At 44.5% G+C, this 12,776-nt stretch overlaps 1 protein-coding gene across 1 annotated transcript in view; it reads left to right on the forward strand.

Moving 5' to 3' along the window:
- ZBTB7A (zinc finger and BTB domain containing 7A) overlaps positions 1 to 12,776 on the forward strand; it is a 126,488-nt gene that overhangs the window by 97,608 nt on the left and 16,104 nt on the right.

Genomic DNA, 12,776 nt, shown 5'->3' on the forward strand with positions numbered 1-12,776 from the left:
AAGCATATTAGGTGATGTGCATCTCTGTAATGAGAAGGGGTGTGGTCTAATGACATCAACACCCTATATTAGGTGTGCATAATTATTAGGCAAAATGGGTCAAAAGAAGGACTTGACAGGCTCAGAAAAGTCAAAAATAGTGAGATATCTTGCAGAGGGATGCAGCACTCTTAAAATTGCAAAGCTTCTGAAGCGTGATCATCGAACAATCAAGCGTTTCATTCAAAATAGTCAACAGGGTCGCAAGAAGCGTGTGGAAAAACCAAGGCGCAAAATAACTGCCCATGAACTGAGAAAAGTCAAGCGTGCAGCTGCCAAGATGCCACTTGCCACCAGTTTGGCCATATTTCAGAGCTGCAACATCACTGGAGTGCCCAAAAGCACAAGGTGTGCAATACTCAGAGACATGGCCAAGGTAAGAAAGGCTGAAAGACGACCACCACTGAACAAGACACACAAGCTGAAACGTCAAGACTGGGCCAAGAAATATCTCAAGACTGATTTTTCTAAGGTTTTATGGACTGATGAAATGAGAGTGAGTCTTGATGCGCCAGATGGATGGGCCCGTGGCTGGATTGGTAAAGGGCAGAGAGCTCCAGTCCGACTCAGACCCCAGCAAGGTGGAGGTGGAGTACTGGTTTGGGCTGGTATCATCAAAGATGAGCTTGTGGGGCCTTTTCGGGTTGAGGATGGAGTCAAGCTCAACTCCCAGTCCTACTGCCAGTTTCTGGAAGACACCTTCTTCAAGCAGTGGTACAGGAAGAAGTCTGCATCCTTCAAGAAAAACATGATTTTCATGCAGGACAATGCTCCATCACACGCGTCCAAGTACTCCACAGCGTGGCTGGCAAGAAAGGGTATAAAAGAAGAAAATCTAATGACATGGCCTCCTTGTTCACCTGATCTGAACCCCATTGAGAACCTGTGGTCCATCATCAAATGTGAGATTTACAAGGAGGGAAAACAGTACACCTCTCTGAACAGTGTCTGGGAGGCTGTGGTTGCTGCTGCATGCAATGTTGATGGTGAACAGATCAAAACACTGACAGAATCCATGGATGGCAGGCTTTTGAGTGTCCTTGCAAAGAAAGGTGGCTATATTGGTCACTGATTTGTTTTTGTTTTGTTTTTGAATGTCAGAAATGTATATTTGTGAATGTTGAGATGTTATATTGGTTTCACTGGTAAAAATAAATAATTGAAATGGGTATATATTTGTTTTTTGTTAAGTTGCCTAATAATTATGCACAGTAATAGTCACCTGCACACACAGATATCCCCCTAAAATAGCTAAAACTAAAAACAAACTAAAAACTACTTCCAAAAATATTCAGCTTTGATATTAATGAGTTTTTTGGGTTCATTGAGAACATGGTTGTTGTTCAATAATAAAATTAATCCTCAAAAATACAACTTGCCTAATAATTCTGCACTCCCTGTATATTTGCATAATACTCCTTCCCGCTACACAAGTGCAACAGTCTAGGAATAGAATAGAAGGGACGGAATACGGAGATAGATATAAATCTCTCATTTCCGATAAGCAAAACCTCCCTTTATTAGCTCTTTTGCTGTTTTTGGGGTTCACCAACTATTATTAAAAATGTATTCAGAACTATTTGACAATAGTAAAACCCTTAACTGACATGACTAAGAAAGGGACAGATGTTTCAGTGTTGTCTGATTCAGCGTTGCGAGCCTTTTCTGCAATTAAGGAATGCTGCCCCTATATTGGTGCAGCCGGATGTATCACAACCTTTCATTGTGGAAGTGGACGCGTCCGAGGTGGGGGTAAGAGCAGTTGTATCGCAGGGTCCGTCACCTGGTAAATGGCGTCCATGTTCCTTTTTCTCAAAAAAATAAAAAAATCTTCCGCAGAGAGAAATTATGATGTAGGTAGCAGAGAGTTACTGGCCATTAAGTTGGTTTTTGAGGAATGGCGTCATTGGTTGGAAGGGGCGATTCATCCAATCACGTTGTTCACAGATCACAAAAGCCTGGCTTACCTGGAGTCGGCTAAATGACTGAACCCAAGGCAGGCCAGATAGTCTTAGTTTTTCACCAGATTCAATTTCACTGTCACCTATCATCCTGGGGTTAAAAACATTAAGGCAGATGCCTTGTCAGTAGTTTTCCTGGAGATGGTGATTTTGAAAATCCGAGTCCTATAAGGGGAAGGGGTGGTGATAATTCACCCTGACCTAGAGGTGAAGGTGTTAGGCCTCTTTCAAACGGGTGCCGTGTGTGAGGGTCGGATAGGATGCGGGTGCGTTGCGGTGCGAATGCAAAGTGTTTTAATGCGTTTTGCACGCGCGTGAGAAAAATCGGCATGTTTGGTACCCAGTCCCGAACCTGGATTTCTTCACAGAAGTTCGGGTTTGGGATCGGTGTTGTGTAAATTTTATTATTTTCCCTTATAACATGGTTATAATGGAAAATAATAGCATTCTTAATACAGAGTGCTAAGTAAATTAGGGATGGAGGGGTTAAAAAAAATAAAATAAAAATTGAACTCTTCTTTCTTCTTCTTTGATGACCTGGGAGGACCTTTGGTGACGTCACTGCGCTCATCACATGGTCCATCACCATGGTGATGGACCATGTGATGAGCGCAGTGACGTCACCAAAGGTCCTTTTCCTCCCAGGTCATCAAATAAGAAGAAAGAAGCCGAGCAGCGCAAACAAGTGGATGAGGTGAGTTTAATTATTATTTTTTTTTTAACCCCTCCATCCCTAATTTACTTGCGTTGCGTGAAAAACGCACAATATAGAGGTTGCTGCGATTTTAACGCAATGCACAAGTGATGGGTGAAAATCACCGCTCATGTGCAAAGCCCCATAGAAATTAATGGGTGGATTCATTCTTGTCCCTCTGGTAAACTGTTTGTACCATCGGAATTGTGTCACTGTACGGTTCTTACGGGACACCCTGGGAGCAGATCCAGTGCCAACCTCATCTCTCGTAGATTCTGGTGGCCCGGGTTGCGTAAGTGTGCTGAGGACTATGTGTCAGCCTGTAGTACCTGCGCACGCGCTAAGGTGACACATACTTGGTCTTCCGGATCTCTACTTCCGTTGCCCATCCCGTCCAGACCATGTACTCACTCCATGGATTTTATCACGGATCTACCTAATTCTTCAGGAAAGACAGTTATTCAGGTGGTAGTTGATCGCTTTAGTAAAATGGTGCACTTTATAGCGTTGCCGGGCCTATCTAATGCTAAAACATTTGCATAAGTGACAACATTGTGAAATTCCATGGCATTCAGTCTGACATGGTCTCGGATCGTGGGACTCAGTTTGTTTCCAGATTCTGGAAGGCGTTCTGTACTCGACTGGGGGTACAACTGTCCTTTTCTTCGGCTTTTCATCCTCCGTCAAACGGACAGACGGAGCACACTAATCAGAGTCTGGAGACTTACTTGAGATGTTTTGTCTCTGAGAACCAGGAGGAGTGGTCTTCGTTTTTGTCTTTGGCAGAGTTTGCCATAAATAATCGTAGACAGCAGTCCACTGGGAAGTCAACGTTTTTTGGGGCATATGGGTTTCACCCGCAGTTTGGCACATTTTTTGGTTCAGATACTTCTGATATCTGAGTAGGAACGTTTTTCGTTATCTCTATGGCGGAAAATTCAAGATAACTTGATGAATATGGGCAACAAGTGTAAACGTGTGGCTGACAGGAAACGTATGAATGGTCCGGATCTAAGAGTGGGTGATTCTGTGTGGCTGTCCACAAGAAACATTAAGTTGAAGGTACCTTCTTGGAAGTTAGGTCCAAGGTTTATTGGTCCATATAAGATCACTGCCATTATTAATCCTGTAGCTTTTCGTCTTGAACTTCCTCAGGCCCTGAAAATTCATAATGTGTTTCATAAATCTTTGTTGAGGAGATAAGTTGAACTTTTGGAGCCGTCTTCCTTGCCACCTGCTCCTGTCATGGTGGACGGTAGTTTGGAATTTCAGATCGCCAAGATAATTGACTCTCGAGTTCTCCGTATATCTCTTCAGTATCTTGTTCACTGGAAGAGTTATGTATCAGAGGAGAAGATGTGGGTACTGGCATCTGACGTGAATGCCAGTCGTTTGGTGAAAGATTTTTACAGGTCTCACCTGGATAAGGTCGGTCCTGGGCAGTGTTCCCTCTAAGCTGCGTGGGTGCGCGACCGCGCAGCATTTATTGTGCCCCCGCTTATGTCCGCTCAGCACCCGCTCACCCTGCCGCCGGCAAAATGCCTACACTAATGCCCACACTAATGCCCACACTGAAGATGATGCGACCTGTGCGGCTCAGCGTGGCGCCGCCTACACATATTACCGCTCTACTGCCGTGGCTCCTCCTTTTTCTGACCGGAAGAGGAGAGGAGGACTTGACTGAGCACGCAGCAGCCAGGCAAGGTAACGTCAGCGGCGTCATCTTAGAGCCTGAGGCTAGAGTGGTTTTACCGACAGGGTAACCCATTGGTAAAAGCTCAGCAAAGACATTATTTGAACTCATGGGTTTTCACAAGGGCATAATTGACTGCACAGGAATGTATCCATCTGAGGCTCGGGGTCCAGGGGCCCCCTGGGAGTCTGGGACCCCACATACTGCAGCAATATAATACCCTGGGATACCCCAGATCACACAGGGTTGTCAGACATTAACCCCTCACATTTCTTAGCTTTTCTTCTCACAGAGTCTTGTTATTTGGTTTAGCTGATACACTCGAACATGTCCACAGCTGTGGCTGCGTTACATTTACAGCAGGTTACACTTGTTTCATCCTTTTGGTTCCTGGTGCTGCCCTCTGCTATGATGCCCTCACCTAAAGGACCCTCATCTACAGTGCCATCACCTATAGGACCCTCATCTACAGTGCCATCACCTATAGGACCCTCATCTACAGTGCCATCACCTATAGGACCCTCATCTACAGTGCCATCACCTATAGCACCCCATCTACAGTGCCATCACCTATAGCACCCCATCTACAGTGCCATCACCTATAGCACCTCATCTACAGCGCCATCGCCTATAGCACCCTCATCTACAGCGCCATCGCCTATAGCACCATCATCTGCAGTGCCATCACCTATAGCACCCCATATACAGTGCCATCACCATAGCACCCCATATACAGTGCCATCACCTATATCACCTTCATCCACAGTGCCATCACCTATAGCACCTTCACCCACAGTGCCATCACCTATAGCACCTTCACCCACAGTGCCATCACCTATAGCACCTTCACCCACAGTGCCATCACCTATAGCACCTTCTCCCACAGTGCCATCACCTATAGCACCTTCACCCACAGTGCCATCACCTATAGCACCTTCCCCCACAGTGCCATCACCTATAGCACCTTCGCCCACAGTGCCATCACCTATAGCACCTTCACCCACAGTGCCATCACCTATAGAACCTTCATCCACAGTGCCATCACCTATAGCACCTTCATCCACAGTGCCATCACCTATAGCATTCCCAACTACCATGTAATTTAATCTTGCCAAGAACAACAGCGTGATGGCGCTATACATTACCGTGCTAAAGCGAATAGCACTATAGATGACTACAGTATACATTATAAGCCCTGTACCATGCTGTACAATATACAGTATAATCCCTGCACCAAGCTGTACAATATACAGTATAATCCCTGCACCATGCTGTACAATATACATTATAATCCCTGCACCATGCTGTATAATATACAGTATAACACCTACACTGTGGGGTTATTGTGTATATTGTACGGCATAGTGTATGGATTATACTGTATATTACACAGCATGGTGCAGGGATTATAATGTATTCTGTATAGCATGGTGCAGGAATTATACTGTATATTACACAGCATGGTGCAGGGGTTACACTGTATTGTACGGGATGGCACAGGGGTTACACAGTATGCTCTTTGATGTGACAATTATCCTAGGTTTTCCTATCGCCCACCTTTAATGGCGCTGTGCCCAGCTCTGAGCTGACCCCGCTCAGCAGCTGCCAAGGCTTAGAGGGAACACTGGTCCTGGGTGCCCAGAGGTTACCCTTAGAAGGGAGGGTACTGTCATGGACTTAACCAGTGAGTGGCAGGAGATCTGTGAGACTAGCAACACATGGTTTGATCTGACAGGTTTTCCTTGTGGATCAATAGGCGTCTGTGTTGTTTCTAATCGCCTTGCCTCCAGGTGTTGCTAATGTGGTCATTTAACTTTCCTTATTTATAGTTGCTTCTCCCACTATGCTGTGCGGTTTATTGCATCTGTGCCTGTAGATTGATTATGGTTGGATCTCGGCTGAGTTTCTGGTGCTTCCTCAGCCCCTTTGAAGTTAAATCTTTCCTTTTAACCTTTTGTAATTTGTTTGGGTTCTGGGTGTTGCATTTCCCTATTGTCTGTATTAGGCCTGTAGAAGACTCTTGTTAATTCTTCCTTTTGGAGGAACAGGTAGTCTCGCCCCTGCCATTAGTACCAGGGTCCTATAGGGCTAGATAGGACTCTAGGTATTCCTGCTTATGAACTTACCTACCTTTTGGGGTTTGTTTATACTGGTAGTCAGTCAGGATTTTGGTTAGGGTTTTCTCTAGGAGGTGTCCATCTTCCTTCCCTAGTTCTCAGTCCTGATTCCCTGTTTCCTCCTTCCCTCCTATGCTCGGTGTGGTGTTTCCCTCCTATACCGAAGCGTGACAGTTATGTTTTTTTTACCTGGAGCTTGTGTGTCTACATGCTATCTATTTGTGTTGTCTCTCCTGTCTGTCAATGTCACTGTTGTCTGGTGACATGGACTATCATCACCTAGTTATGCTGTACTTTCTTGGTTCCATCAATTTCCGACAGCTGTCATATGCCTCTCGGAGACACATTTAACTAAAGACACAGGGGGAGATTTATTAAGACTGGCGCTTTCTGCGCCTGTCTTAAAATCTCCTGCACTGCCACAGGATGCGCCTAATTTATGATGAGGCGTACGCTATTGTCCCGCGGGCGGCCCGACATGCACAGCATGATTGTAATCTATGATGCTGTGCGCTTCCGTGCGCACAATCAATTCCGCTCCGGTACATACAGTCAGGTCCATAAATATTGGGACATCGACACAATTCTAACATTTTTGGCTCTATACACCACCACAATGGATTTGAAATGAAACTAACAAGATGTGCTTTAACTGCAGACTGTCAGCTTTAATTTGAGGGTATTTACATGAAAGTCAGATGAATGGTGTCGGAATTACAACAGTTTGCATATGTGCCTCCCACTTGTTAAGGGACCAAAAGTAATGGGACATAATAATAATCATAAATCAAACTTTCACTTTTTAATACTTGGTTGCAAATCCTTAGCAGTCAATTACAGCCTGAAATCTGGAATGCATAGACATCACCAGACGCTGGGTTTCATCCCTGGTGATGCTCTGCCAGGCCTCTACTGCAAATATCTTCAGTTCCTGCTTGTTCCTGGGGCATTTTCCCTTCAGTTTTGTCTTCAGCAAGGGAAATGCATGCTCAATCGGATTCAGGTCAGGTGATTAACTTGGTCATTGCATAACATTCCACTTCTTTCCCTTAAACTCTTTGGTTGCTTTTGCAGTTTGCTTTTGGGTCATTGTCCATCTGCACTGTGGAGTGGCATCCAATGAGTTCTGAAGCATTTGGCTGAATATGAGCAGATAATATTGCCCGAAACACTTCAGAATTCATCCTGCTGCTTTTGTCAGCAGTCACATCATCAATAAGTACTAGAGAACCAGTTCCATTGGCACACATACATGCCCACGCCATGACATTACCACCACCATGCTTCACTGATGAGGTGGTTTGCTTAGGATCATGAGCAGTTCCTTTCCTTCTCCATACTCTTCTCTTTCCATCACTCTGTTACAAGTTGATCTTGGTCTCATCTGTCCATAGGATGTTGTTCCAAAACTGTGAAGGCTTTTTTAGATGTCGTTTGGCAAACTCTAATCTGGCCTTCCTGTTTTTGAGGCTCACCAATGGATTACATCTTTTGGTGAACCCTTTGTATTCACTATGGTGAAGTCTTCTCTTGATTGTTGACTTTGACACACATACACCTACCTCCTGGAGAGTGTTCTTGATATGGCCAACTGTTGTGAAGGGTGTTTTCTTCACCATGGAAAGAATTCTTCGGTCATCCACCACAGTTGTTTTCCATAGTCTTCCGGGTCTTTTGGTGTTGCTGAGCTCACCGGTGCGTTCCTTCTTTTTAAGAATGTTCCAAACAGTTGTTTTGGCCATACCTAATGTTTTTGCTATCTCTCTGATGGGTTTGTTTTGTTTTTTTCAGCCTAATGATGGCTTGCTTCACTGATAGTGACAGCTCTTTGGATCTCATCTTGAGAGTTGACCGCAACAGAATCCAAATGCAAATAGCACACTTGGAATGAACTCTGGACCTTTTTATCTGTTCATTGTAATTGGTATAATGAGGGAATAACACACACCTGGCCGTGGAACAGCTGAAAAGCCAATTGTCCCATTACTGTTGTAGTTCCTACACCGTTCACCTGATTTTGATGTAAATACCCTCAAATTAAAGCTGACCGTCTGCAGTTAAAGCACATCTTGTTCGTTTCATTTCAAATCCATTGTGGTGGTGTATAGAGCCAAAAATGTTAGAATTTATGGACCTGATTGTATGGCCCACTCACGGACCGTATATCTCGGTGGGCATACGGTTGTGGGCAAGAGGCCTAAACCAGAGAAAGATCCATTATTACCTGACTCATATAGACCTATGCCTTACTTCCAGTGGATGTTAAATTGTTTGCTAAAGTCTTAGGCTCGTTTCACACTAGCAGCGAAGATTCGGCAGGCTGTTCTGGCAGGGAACAGCCTGCCGGATCTCTGTGCATTCTAGCATTGCCGGAAGTTTGTAAGGCTCCTATAACTATAATGGGGATCCAGCTACAATATGCTGAGAATCGGCCTGAAGAAAACCGCTACATGCAGCTAACAGACTGAGTCAGGATATAGTGCATGGAGACCAAACTGGCTTCATGCAGAATAAGTCCATGGATATTAACCTTTTTAAAACCGAAGGGGTCCTCTGTGGATCCTGGTGCATGGTCGATCCTTTCCCTTGATGCTGTCATAGCCTTTGACAGCATTATGTCCTATTTTCTGTTCTGTGTTCGTTTTATATATGCTTCCCTCCATTAGGGTCGGGGCTATGGGCCTAGTGTCAGACTCCTTCCTTTTAGAGAGGGGTACAAGGCAGGAATGCGCCCTGTCACCCCACCGTTTTGCAACCTTTACCTTGCTTGAGCAGGAATTCAGCTTCCATACAGGATTTTAAATGTGGGCCACTAGACAAAAGGGTATTCCTATATGTGGCGAAACCAACCTCGCCACTGGGTTTTGGAGGGGCCTGTTTGCCAGCCTCTTGCCCCAGGATTATGGGCCCTCTCATCAGCCCATGCTAAACTTTTGAAACCCTGGTCTAATTCGTGCCATTTTGGGATATGTTAAATGTCTATGTGTACTGTAAAGGGTGGGACATTGTATATTTGAGTAGTGATGTCTGTCCTATTGTCTCCACGTGTGTATTGGCGATTTCCCTTTGTCCTGAGAGATAATTGAATTACTCCTCGGTTGTCTCCAGGACAGAAGACATTGTGTATTCTCCTGCCTGTGAAGATTACATTAACCCGTGTAAGGTAATTGTATCACAGGCAGAGGGGAGGATTTTGTGTGGGAGTGTTTTACTGTATTGTACGTGTTTATTGGTTGTTTTTACAAAACCCTGTGGGTGGTAACCTTGTTGGAAAATGTGTATATAAGTCAATGCTTGTGTGTTCAATAAAGAGTTCCTGTTTTACCCTTCATCATGTTGAGGCTGGTGTTTGGGTAACTGATCGACACTGGGGATTGCTATATGCTGAAGATTTGCTATACTCCCCTGGCTATAACTACTAGCTCTTGTAAGAGCTGTTCCTGCTCTCTGGATTTAGGAAAGGGTCACCCACTGGAGCCTGGAGCCTTGTCATAGGTCCAGGGTGGGTAGGAGACGGCGAGACCTCAACCAAGCTTCGGCGGTTCGTGGGGTCTGTGGCGGTTATGGTGTCAAGTGGAGTGCTTGGAGTCCTCGGGAAGCGCTAGGAGCATCTTTCGACGGAGGTACCCGGTCGGGGTGCCAGGAGATCCGTTACACTATATACAAGATGACGTTACTCTTTTTGGGAAATGTAGTAACTTCCCTCGTTACCAGTAATGAGCATCATTAAAGAATTTGGCCAGTGGTTGGGGTTGTTTATCAACTAGGATAAATCTGTTGACCCTCTGGTACCTACACAATTACAGGTAACATCAGTTAAATATCTTGGAATACGAGTAATAGGAGACATACAGTCAGGTCCATAAATATTGGGACATCAACACAATGCTAACATTTTTGGCTCTATGCACCACCACAATGGATTGGAAATGAAACGAACAAGACGTGCTTTACCTGCAGACTGTCAGCTTTAATTTGAGGGTATTTACATCCAAATCAGGTGAACGGTGTAGGAATTACAGCAGTTTCCATATGTGCCTCCCACTTGTTAAGGGACTAAAAGTAATGGGACAATTGGCTTCTCCGCTGTTCCATGGCCAGGTGTGTGTTATTCCCTCATTATCCCAATTACAATGAGCAGATAAAAGGTCCAGAGGTCATTTCCAGTCTGCTATTTGTATTTGGAATCTGTTGCTGTCAACTCTCAAGATGAGATCCAAAGAGCTGTCACCATCAGTGAAGCAAGCCATCATTAGGCTGAAAAAACACAACAAACCCATCAGAGAGATAGAAAAAACATTAGGCCTGGCCAAAACAACTGTTTGGAACATTCTTAAAAAGAAGGAACGCACCGGTGAGCTCAGCAACACCAAAAGACCCGGAAGACCATGGAAAACAACTGTGGTGGATGAGCGAAGAATTATTTCCCTGGTGAAGAAAACACCCTTCACAACAGTTGTCCAGATCAAAAACACTCTCCAGGAGGTAGGTGTATGTGTGTCAAAGTCAACAATCAAGAGAAGACTTCACCAGAGTGAATACAGAGGGTTCACCACAAGATGTAAACCATTGGTGAGCCTCAAAAACAGGAAGGCCAGATTAGAGTTTGCCAAAAGACATCTAAAAAAGCCTTCACAGTTCTGGAACAACATCCTATGGACAGATGAGACCAAGATCAACTTGTACCAGAGTGATGGGAAGAGAAGAGTATGGAGAAGGAAAGGAACTGCTCATGATCCTAAGCATACCACCTCATCAGTGAATCATGGTGGTGGTAGTGTCATGGCGTGGACATGTATGGCTGCCAATGGAACTGGTTCTCTTGTATTTATTGATGATGTGACTGCTGACAAAAGCCGCAGGATGAATTCTGAAGTGTTTTGGGCAATATTATCTGCTTATATTCAGCCAAATGCTTCAGAACTCATTGGACGGCGCTTCACAGTGCAGATGGACAATGACTCAAAGCATACTGCAAAAGCAACCGAAGAGTTTTTTAAGGGAAAGAAGTGGAATGTTATGCAATGGCCGAGTCAATCATCTGACCTGAATCCGATTGCGCATGCATTTCACTTGCTGAAGACAAAACTGAAGGGAAAATGCCCCAAGAACAAGCAGGAACTGAAGACAGTTGCAGTAGAGGCCTGGCAGAGCGTCACTAGGGATGAAACCCAGCGTCTGGTGATGTCTATGCGTTCCAGACTTCAGGCTGTAATTGACTGCAAAGGATTTGCAACCAAATATTAAAAAGTGAAAGTTTGATTTATGATTATTTTTATGTCCCATTACTTTTGGTTCCTTAACAAGTGGGAGGCACATATGCAAACTGTTGTAATTCCTGCACCGTTCACCTGATTCGGATGTAAATACCCTCAAATTACAGCTGACAGTCTGCAGGTAAAGCACATCTTGTTCGTTTCATTTCAAATCCATTGTGGTGGTGTAAAGAGCCAAAAAAAATTGAATTGTGTCGATGTCCCAATATTTATGGACCTGACTGTATGTTATGGCGTATAGTGGCATATGCTGGGACCAGATTTCCCTGTTGTATATGTTGAACAAAGGGTAAAAAAAAAAAAGCTAGAGATTTCCTGCTTGTATGACATCTTGTTCTATGAACAGGTAGAAGAGGACATTGAAGTACAGGAGGAGTATCGCTAAACCTCTGCCGTATTCCCATCTCATCTCCTGTCTGTGGAGGAGGGCATTTTCCTTCATCTTTGGTACCATGCAGCTCTTACTATGAAATAAAATGTTGACTTCCTGCAGTAGGCGGTTTTCCAAGATTCTTCATGTAGTTTCACCACAACTATATCCTGCCGAATCCGTCAAAACGTATGCAAACTGATGGCATTTGTCAGACGGATCAGAATTGAAATGCCGGATCCGTCTGTCCGGTGTCATTTGGAAAAACGGATCCGGCATTTATTTCTTTTTTCACATTTTTGTGGTCTGAGCATGCGCAGACCGCAATTCCGGATCCGTTTTGCCGGAACACTCGGGCCGTATCCGGCATTAATGCATTTCAATGGGAAAAAATTACGGATCTGGCATCCCGGCAAGTGTTCCGGAATTTTGGACGGAGCTAAAACCGTAGCATGCTGCGATATTATCTCCGTCCTGAAAAGGCAAAAACACTGAACTGAAGACATCCTGATGCATCCTGAACGGATTGCTCTCCATTCAGAATGCATTAGGATAAAACTGATCATTTTTTTTCCGGTATTGAGCCCCTAGGGCGGAACTCAATGCCGGAGAAGAATAAGGCTAGT

This window comes from Bufo bufo, chromosome 2 (assembly GCF_905171765.1).
Source record: "Bufo bufo chromosome 2, aBufBuf1.1, whole genome shotgun sequence".
Classification (NCBI taxonomy): Eukaryota; Metazoa; Chordata; class Amphibia; order Anura; family Bufonidae; genus Bufo; species Bufo bufo.